The sequence below is a fragment of the Rana temporaria genome, chromosome 5 (assembly GCF_905171775.1).
Source record: "Rana temporaria chromosome 5, aRanTem1.1, whole genome shotgun sequence".
In the NCBI taxonomy this organism is placed as follows: domain Eukaryota; kingdom Metazoa; phylum Chordata; class Amphibia; order Anura; family Ranidae; genus Rana; species Rana temporaria.
This window is the reverse complement of record NC_053493.1, coordinates 194568820-194590624: the sequence shown is the minus strand read 5'-3', so window position 1 is coordinate 194590624 and position 21805 is coordinate 194568820. Positions and strand designations below refer to the sequence as shown.

At 45.1% G+C, this 21805-nt stretch overlaps 1 long non-coding RNA gene across 1 annotated transcript; it reads left to right on the top strand.

The window, feature by feature from the left end:
• Positions 1 to 249: 249 nt before the first annotated feature.
• Positions 250 to 5682, top strand: LOC120940535. Its single transcript, XR_005749441.1, has 2 exons — positions 250 to 294; positions 5375 to 5682. It is a non-coding gene; the product is annotated as an uncharacterized LOC120940535 (long non-coding RNA).
• The last annotated feature ends 16123 nt before the right edge of the window (positions 5683 to 21805 follow it).

Sequence of the window (21805 nt, the reverse complement as noted above, 5' to 3'; positions counted from 1 at the left end):
ACAGAGTTGGTGGAGGGAAGGAAGGAACAAGCGAGAAACCACCCCTCCCCCTTCTTACTCTATTTCAATGCTGCTTACCTTACAGCAGTAAGGTAAGAAGGTATTACACCTACGGGTGTTACTTACACCGAAGACCCACCATCACAGAAGTCACAGTGCCACCTGTTGTTATTACAGAGTACCTGTTACGTACCTGGGTGTGAGCCTGATGCGTGGAGGGAGACCTCCCGTAGAACCCCGGCTCGGAGACCACTGGAATGGGGACAGTGGTGGTAGGAGCGCGGTGGGGTACAGGTGCCTGTTCTGGTTGTTGCTGCTGGTGAGATGGGAACCGAGAGACAGGAAGCAGATGATGCAGGTTATCAGACTTAGTAGATGCAGGTCAGCAGAGCGTGGATCCAGGTCAGCAGAGCCGAGGATGCAGGTTAGCAGAGGCGTGGATGCAGGTTAGCAGAGGCGTGGATGCAGGTTAGCAGCGCAGCAGGTGCAGGTGAGCGGAGTCAGGCAGGCCGGGTCAAACACTTGGAGTCATAGCAGAAGCAATAGGCAGAAGAGTAGTCAGTCCAGGCCGGGTCTTGGCAACGGGTATTCAAGCAGGGAACAGAGCAAGGTCAACAAGCCAGAGTCAGGATTGGAGCAGGAAGCAGAGTCAGGAAGCCGGGTCATACACTTGGAACAGAATGCTTTCAAACAGCAACAGGAGCTCAGGGAACAGATGCAGATCAAGCCGCGAGGTGCAGCATCACCACAGTGTCTTTTATAGGCTTGCTGGGCGCCAAAAGATGCGTCTAATGCGTGCGCATGCGCGCACGAACGAGTGACGGCTGGTTAGGTACGTTTTGGCGCGTGCGCGAAGGAGCGCGCAACGGCTGCATAGCTGTGTGCAAGGTCCGTGGTTGGCGCATGCGCGTAGGCGCGTGCCGAGGGGAGTGAACAGTACGTCCCTGACAGTGCCCCCCCCTTAAGGGCAACCTCCGGGTGCCCAAGAGAGCTCTTTTTTGGGGATGCGTCCGAAAAAAGGCCTGAATTAGTTCTTGGGCATGAATGTTCTGTTGGGGTTCCCAAGAGTTCTCCTCTAGACCGTACCCCTTCCATTTGATCAGGAATTGAAGCTGGTTCCTCCTTCTTCTGCAATCCAATACAGCCTCCACCTCGAACTCCTGATCACCGTCAATGATTACAGGTTCAGGTGGTCCTGACCCCCTGTTAGGGAAAGGATCAGGTACAGTAGGCTTTAGTAAAGACACATGGAATACCGGGTGGATTTTCATTGACTCAGGTAAGGCAAGTTCATAGGAGACCTCGTTTAGCTTCCGTTTTACTGGAAAAGGACCGATAAATTTAGGTGCCAGTTTCCTTGCCGGGCAAGCCATCTTAAGGTTGGTGGTGGATAACCAAACTTGATCGCCTTGTTGAAGGCTCAGTTCTCCTCTCCTTTTCCTATCGAACATCCTTTTACTGGCTGCTTGTGCTTTGGTCAAAGCTTCCTGCAGAATCTTGCTGTTACGGGTAAGAAAATCAACGGTATCTTGGACTGCCGGGACTGTTGAGTCAGAGACAAGATCAGGTAGGAAGGTCGGGTGGAACCAGTAGTTGGCAAAAAACGGAGACTGACCTGTGGCCGAATGGCTGGCATTATTAAAGGCAAACTCTGCCAAAGGTAGTAATGCTACCCAGTCATCTTGGACAAAGGAGGTGAAGCATCGGAGATATTGCTCGAGGGTTTGGTTTGTCCTCTAAGTTTGCCCATTGGTTTGGGGGTGGTAGGCCGAAGACATGGACAGTTCAATTTTCAGAACCTTGCATAACGCCTTCCAGAAGCGAGAGGTGAACTGCACCCCTCTATCTGACACAATGTCTGCAGGGACCCCATGTAATCTTACTATCTCTTTAATAAAGACCTGGGCGGTCTCCATGGCAGAGGGCGTGCCTTTCAATGGTATGAAATGAGCCATCTTGGATAGACGGTCAACCACTACAAAAATGGCTGAGCAACCCTCTGACGGAGGAAGTTCCACTATGAAGTCCATCGCGATCATTTTCCAAGGACGGTCAGGAATTGGTAAAGGCCTGAGCAGACCCCAGGCCTTGCCTCTGGTGGTCTTGCTACGGGTACAGGTAGCACAAGAACTGATATATTCCCTGCAATTTTTTTCCAGATCTGGCCACCAAAATGTGCGTTGGACTAGTTCCAGTGTCTTATGCAACCCAAAATGGCCTGCCAGGGGATGGTCATGACACAGGTTCAACACTGTAGCTCGGACTTCCTCCGGCACAAAAATTTTGTCATTCTTCCACAGTAACCCCTCCTTGGGTAGCAGAGAGACTCCAGAGGGCTCAGGCACACCTACAGAAGCTTGTTTCAGGCTAGACATCAGGTTGGTTTGCAACAGTAAGAAGTTACCTTCCGATAGTATGGTATCTGGAGCTGACACTTCTTTCGGGTCATCAAACATGCGGGAAAGGGCATCTGGTTTGGTGTTTTTGGAGCCTGGCCGGTAAGTAATGTGGAATGAAAACCTAGAGAAAAATAATGCCCATCGTGCCTGGCGTGGTCTCAGACGTTTGGCGGCTCTCAGGTACTCTAGGTTTTTGTGGTCTGTATAGATGAGTATAGGGTGCGCTGCACCCTCCAACAGGTACCTCTACTCCTCCAGGGCAGACTTAATGGCCAGGAGCTCCCGGTCCCCCACATCATAGTTCTTCTCAGATGGGGTGAGCTTACGGAAGAAGAATGCTATTGGGTGCATCAAGTCCTTGAGACCCTGGCGTTGGGAGATGACAGCACCCACCGCTGTTTCTGAGGCATCTACCTCGAGTAAGTAGGGTAGAGTCGGGTCAGGGTGACTCAGGATGGGAGCGGATGTAAAAAGTTCTTTTAGGTTTGTGAAGGCGGCCTGTGCCTCGGGGGTCCAACGGAACCGGACATTTTGCTTTGTTAGCTGTGTAATCGGAAAAATAATGGCAGAGAATCGCTTAATGAATCTTCGATAGAAGTTGGCAAAGCCAACAAATCGCTGCACCCCCTTTTTGTCTGAAGGTGCGGGCCAGTCCAGAATGGCTGAAACCTTCTACGGGTCCATCTTGAACCCCTCTGTTGAGATTACTAGGCCGAGGAACTGAATGCTCTGTCGCTCGAACTCACATTTTTCTGGTTTTGCATAAAGTCCATGTTGGCGGAGACGATAGAGTACATTCCTGACGTGTCTTCGGTGCTGCTCAAGAGAAGAAGAAAAAATCAAGATATCATCCAGATAGACAACTACATAAATATCCAGACAGTCTCTAAACATGTCATTGACTAGGTGTTGGAATGTTGCAGGCGCATTACATAGGCCAAAGGGCATTACTAAATATTCGTAATGGCCGAACCTGGTACAAAAGGCAGTCTTCCACTCGTCCCCGGCACGGATGCGGACCAGGTTGTATGCCCCTCGCAGGTCTAGCTTGGTGAACACAGAGGAGGTCCTGAGTCTTTGGAAGAGTTCGGGGACCAGGGGCAGGGGGTACCGGTTCTTAACCGTGACTTTGTTCAGCTCTCTGTAGTCCACACAGGGCCGGAGAGAATGGTCCTTTTTCTCTACAAAAAAGATTCCTGCCCCTGCCGGGGAAGTAGAAGGCCAGATGAAACCCCTCTTTAAGTTTTCGTCGACATACTCTTTCAGAACTTCTAATTCCCACTCAGACAAGGGGAAGATGCGTCCAAACGGAATCTCAGCACCGGGTAGAAGTTCGATTGGGCAATCATACGGACGATGAGGCGGCAGGACTTCAGCCCCTTTCTTGCTGAAAACGTCCAAGAACTCATGGTATTGTTGGGGTACTGCAGCACGTACCTCTGGGTCTAATTCAAGGCATAACAAGGGACCAGAGGTGCTAGGACATGAGGGCCTGCAGTGTTGCCGGCAGTAGAGAGACTGAAACTCAATCCTACCGGTTTCCCAGTTGATCTGTGGATTGTGTGCCTGGAGCCAAGGTAGGCCCAAAATGACTGGAAACATAGGAGATGCTATAGCGTCCAAACGTAAAAGTTCCTTATGATTCGTAGAGGTGACTACAGGCAAAAAAGGGGTTTCTTGGGTTACTTCTCCAGACTTGATTCGAGACCCATCTGCCAGGAAGATGGAAAGACCCTGAGTCTTGGGTTGGAGTGGGATGCGCTGTTGTGCTGCAAAGTCCAGATCAATAAAACAGCTACATGCCCCTGAGTCTATTATTGCAGTAACTGGTATAGTTATTTCAGGTAATTGAAGGAAAATAGGTAAGTCCAGGTGAGTGGCCTTGGTAAAGGAAGGTGACAAACTGGGAGACGAGGTAGCCAGGGTCTTGCGCAGTTTGGCAGGGCAAGAGCAGACATAGTGGCCAGCCTTCCCGCAGTACATGCACAGAAAATTCTGCTGCCGGCGAAGTCGTTCCCTGGCAGTTAAAGAATGTCTTATCAGTCCAAGCTGCCCAGGCCCGGTGGTGACAGAAGGTGAGGATCTACCAGGAACTGTACTGACACGGGCAGGGTATACAGAAGCTGGTGTCCGGGGAAGCATCCAAGCAGGGCGAAGTGGCTGAGTGGTTCTTTCGGTTCTGCGTTCCCGGAGTTGTCGGTCTATCTGAATAGACAAGGCAATTAAGGACTCAAGGGTATCAGGGACACCGACCCGAGCTAGTTCATCCTTCAAGCTCTCGGAGAGACCAAGACGGAATTGATGCCGCAGGGCTGCCTCATTCCACTGGGTATCTGTGCTCCAGCGTCTGAAGTTAGTTACATAGTCCTCAACGGCTCGGGAGCCTTGCTGGAGCGTGTGGAGGGCAGCCTCAGCAGTGGAAGTTCGCTGAGGGTCGTCATAGAGTCAGGCCATAGCATCGAGGAAGGAAGACAGAGTCAAGAACCCCATGACGGACTTCAAGTAGATGATGGGCCCAAGCCTGGGGCTCCCCCTGCAGCAGGGCGATAACGAAGCCCACTCTGGTAACTTTAGAGGAAAAGGTCCGAGGTAACAGCGAAAAGTATAGTTCACATACGTTGCGGAACGCCCGGAATTCGCTTCGGTTCCCAGAAAACCTCTCGGGAAGAGGAACCCTGGGTTCAGGGAATGGTATCGTTCCAGTAGAGGAAATGAGGTCCGAAGATAAGTCTGCATAGGTAGCCTGGGTTTGTGTCTGTTTATCTGTCCGGACATGGCTATCCTGCAGGGATTTCACAACTTGAGTGAGGGCTGTGAGATGTTGAAAGACACTGTCCATAGGCGAGGTCCCTCCGTCAGGCTCCGACATGGCGGCTTGATACTGTTACATACCTGGGTGTGAGCCTGACGCGTGGAGGGAGACCTCCCGTAGAACCCCGGCTCGGAGACCACTGGAATGGGGACAGTGGTGGTAGGTGCCTGTTCTGGTTGTTGCTGCTGGTGAGATGGGAACCGAGAGACAGGAAGCAGATGATGCAGGTTTGCAGACTTAGTAGATGCAGGTCAGCAGAGCGTGGATGCAGGTCAGCAGAGCCGAGGATGCAGGTTAGCAGAGGCGTGGATGCAGGTTAGCAGAGGCGTGGATGCAGGTTAGCAGCGCAGCAGGTGCAGGTGAGCGGAGTCAGGCAGGCCGGGTCAAACACTTGGAGTCATAGCAGAAGCAATAGGCAGAAGAGTAGTCAGTCCAGGCCAGGTCTTGGCAACGGGTATTCAAGCAGGGAACGGAGCAAGGTCAACAAGCCGGAGTCAGGATTGGAGCAGGAAGCAGAGTCAGGAAGCCGGGTCATACACTTGGAACAGAATGCTTTCAAACAGCAACAGGAGCTCAGGGAACAGATGCAGATCAAGCCGCGAGGTGCAGCATCACCACAGTGTCTTTTATAGGCTTGCTGGGCGCCAAAAGATGCGTCTAATGCGTGCACATGCGCGCGCACGCACGAGTGACGGCTGGTTAGGTACGAAGGAGCGCGCAACGGCTGCATAGCTGTGTGCAAGGTCCGTGGTTGGCGCATGTGCGTAGGCGCGTGCCGAGGGGAGTGAACAGTACGTCCCTGACAGTACCTCTAGATTGCACTCTGCACCTTGGATCCAGAAGAGTTTTTTCTGTGATTCACCAGCACTATTTGCACTTTTCTTATTGTTTACATGGACTCTTCTTTAAACGTGATACATAATATATTTATCCACTGATTCTAATTGAAAGTAATATATTTATCCCCTTCAAGTAATATATTTATTCACTTCATTCACCTGACCAGCACACCATCTTTGCACTTTACTGGATTTAGGATCTGTTTATGTTAAGTAGCACTTTTTATGATATTTATTGAACCCATTGGCCCAGATTCAGGTAGATTTGCCCTTTAGTTACACATGTGAAGAGCAGCTGATTTGCTCTGCGCTGGGGCAAATTGGAAAGATTGCCACCTGATTCAGGATTCCTTTTGTCTGCTAACTTGCTCCTTTGTAAGGCAAAAATCAGGGCGTAAGGCAGTGCAAGTGAAAGTGGGTGTGCCCTATGCAAATTATCTTTTTTTCCACTCAGCAGTGGTTTGCTCCTATTTTCAGGGCAAATTCTGCCCAGCTGCTTGCACTGAGCAAATAAATAGGGGCAGACCTGCGCAGGTCCTGTGCAAAATTACATCCTGCTTTTCCCCCCCCCCCCCCCCCCTGAGCAAGGTAATTTTGCCCTTTTTGCTGATATGGCACCTCCTCATGAAAAAAAAAAAAAAAAGCTAATTTTATAGCTTCAGAGATGGAGATACTTCTTGCGGCACTCACGCGCCATAGTGATGTGCTGTATGGTGCCCAGCGGCAGCACTCCACTGTAGCCCAAAGGAGGGCTATCTATGATGGCATTACCCTGGACATAAATGCCCTGGGTATTGAAGAAAGTACGTGGGAGGACATTCAAAAGAAGTTGAATGACATGCGGCGTAGGGTCCGGGATAAGCTTGTGCTTATCCGTAAGCATACGAGTGGCACGGGAGGAGGACCACCCTGCAAGATCCGTCTAAATCCTGATGAGGAGGTGATCGCGCAAAGTCTAGCGCTGGAGCAGGTGGAGGGAGTCCCAGGCTACGACTCCACTGTTGGGGACTTGGGGACTGGTACGTTTTTTGTTTTCATATTTGCTGTGTATCATGGGAGGGGGTAGAAGTGAACATATGAGGGGGTCGAAGGGAAGATGTAAAAAGTTTTTATTTCTCATATCTGCTGTGTATCATGGGAGGGGGTAGAAGGGAACATATGAGGGGGTAGAAGGGAAGATGTAAAAAGTTTTTATTTCTCATATTTGCTGTGTATCATGGGAGGGGGTAGAAGGGAACATGTGATAAGTGTGTTGCTCCAGCAACATATTTTTTTTGTGTCATCCACAGATGTTGATGATGAGGCTGGGCCGTCGTCGGCTGTAGGGCGACCCACGCCATCCCCAGAACATCATGGGGTCCAGTCAGGCCCCCTGCAGATACTGGGCATGTTGGTGGAGGAGGATATCGGCCAGAGTCCATCTAGGGAGGAGGAAGTGGTGGAGGAGTCCATTATCCTCAACCTGGATGAATCTGTGTACCTCCAGGAGGATCCCACCATCCCTGACCTCCCCACCACCCCCAGACCATAACATCATCGCCCTCCAGGGCAAGCCCCTCCAGTGTCCCCCCCTCCAGTTTCCCCCCCTCCAGTGTCCCCCCCTCCAGTGTCCCTCCCTCCAGTGTCCCTCCCTCCAGTGTGGCCCACTCCCCTTCTTCTCCCTCAGTTCGTGCCCCAGCCTCTCCTCCAAGGAAGGCTCTATGAAAAACGAGGGGTGTACCCTCCAGCCTCCGTGAAGGTCTGCAGGAGGAGCAGGCCCGGCAGACCCGCCATATAGGGGACATGGTGGGAGACTTGAGGCGGGTGGCGGACAGCCTGGCATCCTCCTCCTCCTCTCTGCAGCAGGCCCTCACCCTGCATGCTGACCGGGGGATACGAGATACTGAGAGCTTGGAGGAAGTCAGTGCCAACTGTGGAGCCATGGTCACCTGCATGGTCGAGCAGCAGGGCGCCATCGCTTTGCTAACAGCGGAGGTGAGCAGGTTGGCAGGTGCGGTGGAGGCCAATACTGCTGCTGTGCGGGAGGAGGGGAGATTAACCCGGCGGCAGCAGAGGACCAATACCACCCGGCAGCTGCGGATGTTGGCCCAAACCAACAGCGTGCTCACCCGCCTGGCCAACGCCATGGAGGGCATGCAGGCACCACCTGCCAGGAGTGAGGAAGTAGGGGTTGATGCTCCCCCCCCCTCCATCCCCACCCCATGCTCCATCCCCACCACAGGCTCAACCACGCAGACTGAGGAGCCAGAGCCCGGGCACCTTTGACACAAGGATGTCCAAAAAAATATATATATATTTTCCTTTTATTTTTTGTATTTTTTACCTATCCCTTGCTGCTCATATAATGAGCTTTTCCTATTTATTTTGATTATGCTTATATTTTTTTTGGGGGGGATATTTTTTTTTTTGCTCAGATTAGGAGCTTTTCTATATTTAGTTTATGCTCAAAGTTTTTATTTTTTTTCTTGTTTGTAGTCCCTACACACGGTGAGGAGTGCTGTAGTTGCTCTCCAGCTGACCTGTGGCCATCTGTTGCTAACTTGCCCCTGCTTTTATAAAGTGCAAATTTGCCCCGGCCAAACAGCTTGCACGCTTTGGGAGCAAAATGCTCCTCACACGCGCAAGTTTATGAATCAGTGGCAGTTCCTCATTTGCATATTTGCTGAGGGAAAACCATGAGAGCGCAAGTTGCTCCCTGAGCAAAATTGCCCCTTAATTGCGCCGGGGCAGAGAAACTGCTTCCGTGCAAAAATGGCACATTTCAGGCTTAGCTTGCTTTCTGGGTCACCCGCAAATTTGCCTGGGAGCAAATCCGTACTTGCGCGGCGCAAATCACACTTGCTCCCGCGCAAGTCATACCTGAATCTGGGCCATTGTGTTTTCATGCAAAGTACATTTCATTTATTTAATTATTTAAAAAAACACTTTATACTTACTGCACATTACTATTTTATTTTACGGAGCGCAACACCAACTCTTGATTTTATTTATACCAATTTATGGGTAGTGTTTGATCCTTACAGTGTCTGCAGCATCTTTATTTATATTTTTATCTTTGCTCCTTAGTAGCGTGGGAATACTCACCTTATAGTAAAACTGCCTTGACACACTACACTGACACTACAGTAAAACTGCACAGATGCACTACACTGACACTGCACTATCACTATGTTCACACTACACGGACGCTCTACACTCACAATATAATTCAAATGCAGTTTACAAAAAAAAATGCTTAATGTAATAAACTGCAGAAAAGGGAGACACCACATACATAGTTACACTCATATAGACTTGGACAACGTTTGAAGACAGGGACTGTTTGGTGTTACCCACTGATTTGGAGCTTCATTGAAGGCTCCGGCTAGCTCCCGTTCCGATCTTCCACAGAACCAACACTGTTTAAAATCAACCACTGGAATTCAGTTGCTGCTACCCATCTGTCTAAATACACCTGGGAATTTGCAATCTCAAGCCCAGATTGACATTGGACTGGTGTTCATCCGCACCCCCATCCAGACAGCTGCCTCACCTACTCTCTTCACAGAATCATTCTATCTGAGTAAAAACAATTTATGACCATACTTATCTCTATCCTATACCCCCGACGAAGGTATTCAACTAGAAATGCGTCGGGTACCGGGGATTACTATGTACTGGAGAGTATTCTTGTCATTTTATACAAATTGTTATATTTGGTTCTTTGTTGTTTTTGTTTTATGTACATCTTGCTAGACGCTTGATTTTTTTTATCATTGATCATTCTGTCTGATCTGGAACCTTTTATATGTAGTAAAATAATTTTTCAGAATACATCAGTGTGTGTGGTCTTTAAAGTTCCATCAAAAGGGGATTTTTCGTTTTGTTCCATATATCCCAGGGATGTGGCTACTGCACTGTTTATACCTGACATGCCAAAGTCTGAGCATTATAAAAATCCCATCTAGGACAAGATCCTGAATAAGTCAAAGCCAATAGTTAATGGACGTAGAATTGGGGTTACAATGCAGTATACACAAAACAATGAATATTTGTTTACATCACATTGTTCACCCAATTTATTACATACAATGTGTTTTGTTTTATATTTAAAAATGGGTATATTGTCTTTAAAGGGGTCTTGTTTTTTTTTTTTGGGGGGGGGGGGGAATCTAGATTACCTAATTTCATAGACAGAATTTCTGTTATCACAACCAAGTTATGTGTTACTAAACCTATTAACTAATATTACCTTACTGTAAATCCCTGGTAGCTCCAGTGACTGTAAAATCCAATGGTAATGCCTAGCACTTGAAATATGATTTGAAACAGAATTTATAATGTTGCAGAATTACATAAAACTGTGTGAAATCGTGCAGATAATCATTTAAATCTCCCTACATGAGAAGATAATTGCTCTAGAAATTAACTGTACCTGAGGTTCATTCATTTGGTCATGGATAGTTTCTTATATAGTAATGATTTGATATTAGAGCTAAATAAGATCAGGTCAAAGTTGCTGAAGGTCAGACATTAATGCACAGGATCATTGAAATGATAATTATAAACAGATTAGGAAGCTACGGTCTTTTATAAGGGGTTATTAGATAATTACTCTGTGAGTGTACAGCTTACTGTAATAATGGATTAGCAAACGCTTAGAGTGTTTTAAGGTTGAGAATACATTAATTCCTCATAGACTATACATAATTCCGTGCAGTAACTACTATAACATTTTTTTCCACATTTAAACAAGAAGTGCATATATCTACCTATTTCTCCATACCACAAAAAAGATCTATTTGTAAATGTTTTCACACAATATTCACTGGGGAATGCCATTGTTTTCTACTTGAATCCAATTAGAAAAATGTGTGAATCTTTGACGGAAGTTGTGTGAAAAAATGTATAAATAGAGTAAAAAACATAAAGTGTTGTGAGTTTCTATATATGATAGAGTTTTAGAATGTCTACTTCACAAACAAATCATCTAAACCAGTGGTGTCCCATCATGCCTCTGCCTGTGGGAATCATACTTGTAACTGTCAGCCTAGCAATGCCTCATAGGACTTGTAGTTCTGCGACAGCCGGAGGACCACCAGTTTGACACCTGTGATATAAAGAGATCAGATTTTGCTTTTGGGGTTGTCATATTGTGAAAATTATGTACCTAGGCATTTTTTTTTAATAATGTGATAATGCAATAAGCAGGAACCTGGTACGTTTTTATGTGAAATAGCCCAATGCAGCAACTGCCAGTGATATGGGAAGGTATTTTTAGTTCATATTTCTCTATACTTGTCTTACTAGGGACTGAGCACTTTATGGCCTTTTGCACACAGAGCGTTTTTACAGCTGCTTTTAGCACCATCAGACTTTTTTGTAGCTTAACCACTTAAGACCCGGACCAAAATGCAGCTAAAGGACCTTGCCCCTTTTTGCGATTCGGCACTGCGTCGCTTTAACTGACAATTGCGCGGTCGTGCGACGTGGCTCCCAAACAAAATTAGCGTCCTTTTTTTCCCACAAATAGAGCTTTCTTTTGGTGGTATTTGATCACCTCTGCGGTATAAACAGAAAATAGAACGACAATTTTGAAAAAAATGCAATATTTTTTACTTTTTGCTATAATAAATATCCCCCAAAAATATATAAAAAAATATTTTTTTCCCTCAGTTTAGGCCGATACGTATTCTTCTTCATATTTTTGGTAATAATTAAAAAAAAACAGTTTCTCGGTTGGTTTGCGCAAAACTTATAGCGTTTACAAAATAGGGGATCGTTTTATTGCATTTTTTTTAATTATTTATTTTTTACTACTAATGGCGGTGATCAGCGATTTTTTTTGTGACTGCGACATTATGGCGGACACTTCGGACAATTTTGACACATTTTTGGGACCATTGTCATTTTCACAGCAAAAAATGCATTTAAAATGCATTGCTTACTGTGGAAATGACAGTTGCAGTTTGGGAGTTAACCACAGGGGGCGCTGAAGGAGTTATGTTTCACCTAATGTGTGTTTACAACTGTAGGGGGGTGTGGCTGTAGGAGTGACGTCATCGATTGTGTCCCCGTATAAAAGGGATGACACGATCGATGCAGCCGCCACAGTGAAGAGCGGGGAAGCCGTGTTTACACACGGCTCTCCCCGTTCGTCGGCTCCGGGACCGATCGCGGGACCCCAGCGGCGATCGGGTCCCGCGGTCCCGGTCACAGAGCTTTGGACTGGGTCGCGGGAGCACGCCGTGGGCGCGCGCCCGCGACCCACGGCTGGGTACATGAACAGGACGTACCTGTACGTACATGTGCCCAGCCGTGCCATTCTGCTGACGTATATATGCAGGAGGCGGTCCTTAAGTGGTTAAAAACGCCTCTTAATGCTATTCTATGTGTCCATGCGCACATAGGCTGTTAGGAGCTAGAAGTGGCATAGGCATTTTCAGGCTGTAAAAAAACCTAGAGCCAGCACGTTCCGAGGAACGGCGGTACAGCTGTAAAATGTCTGACACTGATAAAAGCTGCTAAACCTGGCTTAATGCTGGACACAGCCATGTTAAGCATTCTTTTTTGACATGTCAAAATCAATGGTTCCTTATGAGAGCCCATAGATTTAACCTCCCTGGCGGTATTATTCTGTCTGGAATTACGTACCAAAAGCGGTACAATTATTTTGCAAGGAAATTTGGCGTTTTATACTGTAGGCCTGTAATTCTTAGGAATAACTCACTTAAATCTGACCAAACAAGAGTCTTGTAGGCATTCCGGGTATGATTTTTTTTTAAAAACAAAATTATAAATTATAATATAATAAATAATTATAAATAATTATAACAAATAATAATATAATTATAATAAAAATTATTCAATAATGTAATCAACTCAAAATCACTGAAATGTGCTCAGTTGCCGAATTGTCGCTGTCATTACTTTTATTTTTTTATGACGTATTTCCCCACAAATCGCTATCGCACAATTCTGCAAGTGATTATAATTTATTATCGCTGTTTTCTAGCTGCTCTAAAACCATTTTTGACATAAAGGGACACTTTTGGACAATCTACAGTTTTCAGGCAGAAAGAACAGTTTTTATTATATAAAGGTACATGCAGGACACTGGGCATACCACTAGGGACAAGGGGGGTGTGTATTTTTTACATACAGTACTGTAATCTATAAGATTACAGTATACTGTATGTATTGTGTTTGTTTACTTTTTTGAATTTGGCGCCGTTCTCCGCCCCCCTGAGTCATAACGTCGCAGGGAACAAGATCGGCGGCATACGGGGACACTGTGTGAATCGAGCGAGGAGGACCCGCTCGCTCACACAGTGGGGAGGCATCGCAGGATCCAGGGACAAGGTGAGTAACTTGTCTGTGGATCCAGCGAGAAGGTAAGCCGCTGCACGCCGCTGCACACTCTGCACATCCACCCAGAGCGTGACTCGGGGATACCGATAATAGCATAAAAAATCCACCCCGAGTCACGCTCGGGTTTACCGCCAGGGAGGTTAAAAAGAAGTCGCACCACAAGTCGGATCATGATGAACCACCCTGCGGTGCAGCTTGTGCACCGAGCACAAAATAAAAAATAAAACTGGCTTGGTGTCCCCCCCACATCTATACCAGACCCTTATCTGAGTATGTAGCCTGGCAGGCCAGGAAAGAGGGAGAGCAAGTGCCCCCCCGGACCATACCAGGCCACACGCCCTCAACATGGTGCTTTGGGGAAGCCCCCACCCCAAAGCACATTGTCACCATGTTTATGAGGGCATGGGTCTCTTCCTGACAACCCTGGCGGGTGGTTTAACAAGGGAACCTCGAGATCCCGGCCTCCACTCAATATGAATGCAAATGGGGTACCCTACCAATTCACCCAAAAAAGTGTCAAAAATAAAAACAGTACACCTGCTTTTGACAAAGTCAATTATTAAAGCAGCTCCGGCTTCTCTTCTCCTTCAAATTTCTTCTCCCTCCAGCAATGTCTTCATCCTCCGGTTCTTCTTCCTCTGTCCACAGTCTTCTCCCTCTGCCATTTCTCCTCTTTCTCCATTGTCTCCTCCTGCTGTCTTCTCCCTCCGATGTTCTCCCAACACTCTCTTTTATATAGCCATGAGGCAGGACCACCCGATAAAGTCACCTGGAGGCCCCACCCCATGTGATGTCACCACCCTATCACAATTCAATTATTAGGGGAATTAAGGCTGCTATTAACATAAACATAGGATTGCACACTTGAAACCCCATTTAATATGTAGGTGACCGTTCATATGCTTATTGTGCTGGATGAATATTTGGAACAAACATACTTTTTATAACACTGCCTTCATAAGATGACAGGAGTAAATCTGAATTAAAATAACACTGGTTTTATAGTGCTGGATAGTTTGCAAAGGCTGTTAATGTTCAGCATTGGACCTATGCTAAAATATATTTTAAAGGGGTTGTAAAGGTAAAAAAAAATTCCCTAAATAGCTTCCTTTACCTTAGTGCAGTCCTCCTTCACTTACCTCATCCTTCCATTTTGCTTTTAAATGTCCTTATTTCTTCTGAGAAATCATCACTTCCTGTTCTTCTGTCTGTAACTTCACACAGTGAAAATCCTTTTATTAATATCTTTATATATATGTACCATATTCTTAATTTTATATATATATAATTTATTTTGTATGTATATATACATATATATATATTTATGGATATATCATTTGGGTATTTTTATGTATTTAATGATTGAATCCAGCTTAATGTGTGTTAACATTTATGCTCACTACGTGTCTACAGTGTATTACATAGATGAGTGCAAAACTTCACAGTAATCCTGCCGAGGTTATGTGTGACACCCAGGGTTAATTACTCTCAGGTCATACATTATATGACATAAGTATTTTCAGCACAAAGTATCATGAGCGTTTGTACAGATGCAGATATCTCCTCACTGTATTAAAATGCTAGGCGCTGAAGTTCCTTTATTCAGTGCTGGCCCCTGTATGTAGTAGTATTCACTGCTATCTCCCTATCTCCACTCACGAATTCGCTCTATGGGGAGAACAGTGAGTGAGACTGGAGCGCAGTACAAAGCTAAGTCCAGCATGACTCCTCCCCTTCGGGGGCGTGGCTAAGACGGCGCCCGGAGGAGAGGACTTAACCAATGACACACGGAGGATGTGTCCACACCAGCCGGAGCTCTGTCATTGGTCGGGGGGCGGAGCAATATTACTTAAGTCCGGTGGATGACTAGGATAAGCACGCTCTAAGAGGAAGTCCGAACGGACGAAACGTCAGAGCGCTGCTATCCAGCATCCAAACCGGAAGTGACGTTGTGCGCTCCACTCGTGGAAGGGAACCAGGAAGCAAGCCACAGGAAAGATATCCAAGCGGTCTTCAGGGGTCCCGAGAAACAGTGAGAGTGACACAAACACCCATACCTATTATACAATTTTGCCTGACTATTTCACTGATCTGGTACGCATGTTTTTAAAGGGGATACGCATGTATGTTTTTGGGTTACATTAAATATCATCAAAACTATATTGCGCTATGTGGATGTTTTCTTCCCTTACATAAACTGCTATTACTTGGAGAGTGAAAATCTATGCGGTGATCGAGGAAAGGGGTATGCTGTTCCAATCCACCATCTGACAGCGATATATTATATCATACGCGGTTTTAAAGTAACCATCTGGTGAGTGCTTTCCCCGAAGGGGACCCCATATCCCCCCACGTGGTGAAATCCTGATTGGTGATTGGAGCACATATTATTGATTTTTTTGATCGAGTCATCACACACAGCATACACATCAAACCAGGGGTTTGCAGCGCTGCTGCAGGACTTTATACTAGCTCTGTACGGGCGGTTTTTATTTTTCTGCTTTTATACATTAAAATCAGTGGCACATTAGGAATTAAATAAAAGATTGCCCTTAAAGGGGTTGTAAAGGAAAACATTTTTTTTTCATAATAAGCATCCTTTACCTGCAGACATTCCTCTTTTCACTTTCTCATTGTTCGTTTTTGCTCAGAAGTTGCTCTATTTCTTCTCTGTTCTGTTCACTTCCTGCTTATCTGATTGTTACTCACCACCGTGAAGGGAGGCTTTACTGCGGTGGTCAGTGACGTGCTCGCATTAAAATTTAATAGGTATTTACTTGTTTTTTAACAGAATCATTACACTATTCTGTCTGTCTACCTTGCAGACATTCATTTTGGGCAAAAAAAATGTTTTCCTTTACAACTCCTTTAAAGGGGTTGTAAAGGTAAATGTTTTTTCACCTTAATGCATCCTATGCATTAAGGTGAAAAACATCCGACGGTACTGCCCCCCCCCCCCCAAACCCCTGTTTTACTTACCTGACCCCTTCAAAGTCCCACGCGTGTCCACCTGATCCTCTTCGGTTCCCAGCCTGGCCGTTGATTGGCTAGGCTGGACGGATTGATAGCAGCGCAGCCATTGGCTGGCGCTGCTGTCAATCACAGCGGATGACGCGGCACGCCGGGGGGCGGGCCTGAGTGATACAGCCAGCGGCTATGGCCGTTGCTGTATCATGGGAGCGTGCTCACAAAAGCTTTCCACCATGCAAGCAAGCTTAAGTCTCCAAGTTTTTGCTGGTAGACATATCTGCTAAGGAAAATTTACAGTACATTATCAAATGGTTTGACCAGCTCTTGAGGCCAAAGCTGATCATTGGATATGTCTCTAGAAGTCTGAGAGGAGATGATATAGTAAATTTTACTGTGTTGAGTGTTGTAGAGAAAAAAGTGAATTCCTTGTCCCTGGGGTGTAAGTTTTATATCATAGATCCATTGGTTTTAGCTGGGAGAGTTTCAAATTAAGCTTACCAATTTCAGTAAAAGAAAAATGTGACTTCCCTGAAGTAGTTTATGTGTGTGCTGGATAAAGGGAATCATGTGGCAACCCTATCCAGGATTAGGTTGAATTCAGCCCCCCTTTCCATTAAAGCCAAAGCTTATCCCTACACAAGGAAAGAGAAGATAATGGTTGCAGGAAGAGTCTGATGTTGACTCAGTGGCAAGTCATATTTTATGGTGGCAAAAAGTTGCAGACTAAGAGAAGATTCATTAAAAATCTACTTATTAAAGTCACATGTCCACAGCTGCACTGTGGTGTGTACAGTATATGATTCTCCATGTAAGGAGGTCTAGATCATCAGTAAAAAAATGTGTCTCCAAAGCAAGTGTCAACATAACTGTTTATAAAATTAACTAAAAAAGGTATCTCATCGGTAATGATCACATGCAAGGTGCAGGTTGGTATAGGAATTCATAATATCACCAATTACCACATCGCAGTTTCACCATATTGATCACATGTTTACAGGTAGGCAGACAGGATACAGAACTAACTGGATGGACTGGAGTCTTTGTGGTGTCTTTATTCAACCTTACCAACAATGTAACTGATAAGGAAAGGCAGATGTCTGTAGATAGCAACAGCAGGCCTAAGCTAATTCAGGGAGAAAACTGTTTGATGGTAAACAAGACTAAAATTTTGAGAAAAATTGCACAGCTATCATGAGATCTCTTTGGTGAAGTTATCGATCAGCACTTAATGACCCATAGCAACAGGAGCAGCAAGAGCCAGTCAGGTAGGTAGAACTGTAGGTATTGAAAGGTTCTAGAACTTTAGGAAGGTCACCAAGAGTTTGGAGCAGTTCAAACTTCTTTAGAGGCTATGATCTGTTAGGGGTACTGTCATTGTATCTTAAAGTGATATGCTGGATTTTTTCTGCCAGAACCTAGCAGAAAAATGCCTCTAATGTTGCGTATGTATGCATGCTTATGCATGTATGTATTTATGTTGAGCATAAATGCATTCCATTGGCCAAAATATAAATGTATTCTTCCCATTGGAATACATTTACATGTAAATATACTTTTATGCATATTTATACAGTATGTTTACGCACATTTATGTATTTTATGTGTGTAGAGGAATCTTTTAGCAGCATCAGGTGTTCTTTTATGGTTCACTTGTTGAATTATAATTACTTTACTGAAATATTTATTTTCAATAACAAGGATGTCAAAGAAGTGCTTGTAACCTCATGATTCTGTTTTCACATGATTCTGTTTTTTGTATTGCTTCTTGAAGTAATGACAGGTATACTTGCTGAATTCTCTTCCCAGCCTGAGATAACGACAGGTCTTTAGCATCATATCAGTCTCTTGTGATTTTACTTTTTCAGCTACTCCAGTGGGAACATGCTCCCTGATCTGTGTGAGAATCCAGGTGAGATCCAGGTGAGAATATTCATGTCTTAAGCCTTGTACACACGCACAGTTTAATCGGCAAAAACTGCTGGCAGAGATTTCTTGTCGACTTAACCGTGGGTGTGTACAAGGCTTTGAGGTTTCTCGCCAAGAAAACTGCCCAGAATCTCGATGAGAAAAATAGAGAACCTGCTCTCTATTTTCTTGTCATGATTCTCGTCAGGAAAAACAAAGTTTTTTCCTGATGAGATTCAGGGCCGTGTGTACAGGGCTTGAGGCCTCGTACACACGCACGGTTTTCTCAGCCAGAGACAACAAGAAAACTGCTGGCAGAGCTTTTTGCCGAGAAAACGGTCTGTGTGTATGGTTTTTTGTCGAGAAAACTGCCTGGAATCTCAACGAGAAACATAGAGGACCTGCTCTCTATTTTCTCGTTGGGATTCTCAATTTTACCATCATGATTCTCGTCGGACTGTTTTACGACGAGAAAACCGGTCGTGTGTATGCTTAAAAAAACATGCATGCTCAGAATCAAGTATGAGATGGGAGCGCTTCTTCTGGTAAAACTAGCATTCGTAATGGAGATAGCACATTCATCACGCTGTAAATCATTGCATCGTTTAAATGCTGCACATTAAAATCTTCTTTATAATGGTACAACAATGAACTTGTTTTGCTGCTAATATTCACACAGACTAACTTTTTGCAACATTTTTAATGCTAAACTCATGAATATTTTTTATTATTTTATAGAGCAAGATCTCCTTGTTTTTTTTTTTTTGTTTTTTTAATACAGATCTGCATTTTAAATTATTATTTAATTTCTAGTGATCTCCATGATTTGATTTAAAAATTTGTTGTGTCAAGTTACCACAATTTAAACATTATTATCTTGTATTATTTTACCTTCAAGGAGATTGTTTGGTGTTATCTGTCCCTTTTTAATTAGACCATTTTTTTTTATTTTAAAGTTACCTGCCTACTCACAAGCTAAATGTTTTCGTTTAATAAAAATACATAGGCAAGTATTAACTGTAAAAATAAATTCCATTTATTCTGGTATATAATATGAAAAAAATAGAAGGAAGCGCTGGAGAACCTGCTGCAATTTGTGCATCCTTTTGGACCCCAGGGCACACATCAACTCTGTGTGGACACTAAAATTGGGACCTTGAGAAGCACATACAGTTGGGAGCCCAATCTGGTCCTGGACACCCAGAGGTCAGGAACAGCAGCAGGTGAGATATATGTCCCAAGTTTGTGGTACTACACTAGCCTGCCTTCTGTCAGACCACATTGAAGCAAGGCCATCACTTTCTAGTCTTCTTGGTAGCCTTCCCTGTAGTCTTCTTGGTAGCCTTCCCTGCAGCCTTCCCCGCAGCCTTCTCTGCAGCCTTCCCCGCAGCCTTCTCTGCAGCCTTCCTTGTGCTCTTGGTTGGAGCCTTTGCCTCTGGAGGTGTACTTGTGTCAGGAGGAGGATAAGGAGGAGAAGAAGTTGGAGAAGGAGAAGGAGGTGGAGGAGGATGGCTGTGCTCACAAATGACAGTATTTGGGGTAAGTGTCCCCATCAACCCCTAATTAACTAAGCTTATTAGTAGGGGCTCACATAGTATGCATTGGCCCATCGCCATATGGCTCATCTTGACATCAACTAGGGTGGCATATCCCTCTTCAGGGCTGGTTGGCTCTTGGAGGGTGGCCTGTGCCTGTCTAATCAGGGCCATGGCTGCCTCACTCGTGCTCCTATCCCTCCTGGCCCTTTTTGTTGGAAGGCAGATGGGAGGCACCTGTTGTTCTGCTACTTGGCCCTGCCTCCTCCTGGCTGCCATTTGGCCCAGCCTCCTCCTGGATGCCACTGGGCCCTGCCTCCTCCTGTCTAACAGTGGACCCTGCCTCCTCCTGGCTGCCACTGGGCCCGGCCCGGCCTCCTCCTGCCTGACACTTTACAGCCTCTCATTCTGGCTGACCTCATCCTGTGTTTAAAAAAGGGATATAGTTTGAGTTTTGGGTTTAACAATCACACACAATTTTCAGCTCATGACTGTTGCAAATTGAATGTAAATAAATAGACAAGACTATCATTCTGACCCCAGTATTTTTCATTCTTTTCTCTCCAACTTTTTGGGCCACTACTGTCTATTGATATGTAAAACACTTTTTAATGAAAAACATTTTTCTTTTCTTTCCATATTAACATCTATTTTTTTTTCTTTCTTTTTCTTCACAAAAAAGAACAGATACAAGGGCCAATAGCGGTCCCTTTGGAAGTAGGATGGTGGATCTCACGATTCAAGTAGAAGGAATGGAGTGTGTAGGGACAGAGCAGAAATACCCTACCGTAGCGAGGGGTGATGCGGAGAAGGGGAGGTGAATTATAATTCTCCTTTTTTTTTCTCTTTTTTCTATCTTTCTTTACCTTTTCTTTGGGGGGGGGGTAGAATAATTGATAAGTTTTTGATATGACAATCTTAGATTTTCCTGCAATGTTCAATTGTGTCTAGTATGTTAATGATGGAACATAAGAATGTACAATGTTGTATGGAATATTGTTAATAATAATAAAAAAATGTGATTATAAAAAAATATATATCTATTTTACAGCATTAATTATATTACAATAAATGATTAGAAAATATTTTACCGGGCTCCAGATGGCCACATCTGGTTCTTCTTCCAGGATGGAAGGTCTCTTCTTGCTCTAGAGAAGGTTCAGCTTGGCTGGAGGGAATGCTGGAGGGAAGGCTGGAGAGAAGACTAAAGAGTGATGACCTTGCTTCAAGGTGGTCATCTAGAAAGGACAATCTGTTGTAGTACAACAACTTCGGGACATATACCTTCCCTGCTGCTGATCCTGACCTCTGAGAAGCCAGGACCTTAAAGCGCTCGCTCCTGTATGTCCCTCTCAAGGTCCCAATTTTAGTATCCAGCTGTTGGATGGTTGCGTGGGGCATCCGTGTGTGCACAAATGGGAGCAGGGTCTCCAGCGCTGCTGTCCTTACCCCTTTTTTTATGGATGTTTTTTTTTGTCTCCCACAGGGCGGGCAGCTCCCTTAATCTATCAATGAATTTGCTTAAAAGATCTTTCTCTAGAAATGGATTCATTATTTCTGCAAGACAAAACACAAGACAAAAATACTAATGTCATCACAGTCTAAACTCTAGTAATCCTTATCCCCATATAGGCATTCAATCTCTATGCAGTATAGGTCACTGATGTCCCAAGTAAAAAACATACCTTCAGTCTGACGTTCCCCGCCCCTTCTCTTTGAGCGCGCAGACGTCATGGTTTGTCGAACAAAGAGACAAGCCCAGAGCCTGATGAGGAAATGTCACGATCAAGGAGGAGATACAAGGCATCTAACATGTCCTTCGCAGAAATGGCGGAAATGGTGGAAATGGTGGACATGTTGAGAAAGTCGGATTATAATGGAAAGCATGGGGCGTATACCCAACCTAATCTAAGGAAGACAAAATCATGAAGAAAGTTGTCAAAAGTCTGAAGAGACATTTTGGGGTGAAAAGATCAAAGGATTAGCTTAGAAAGA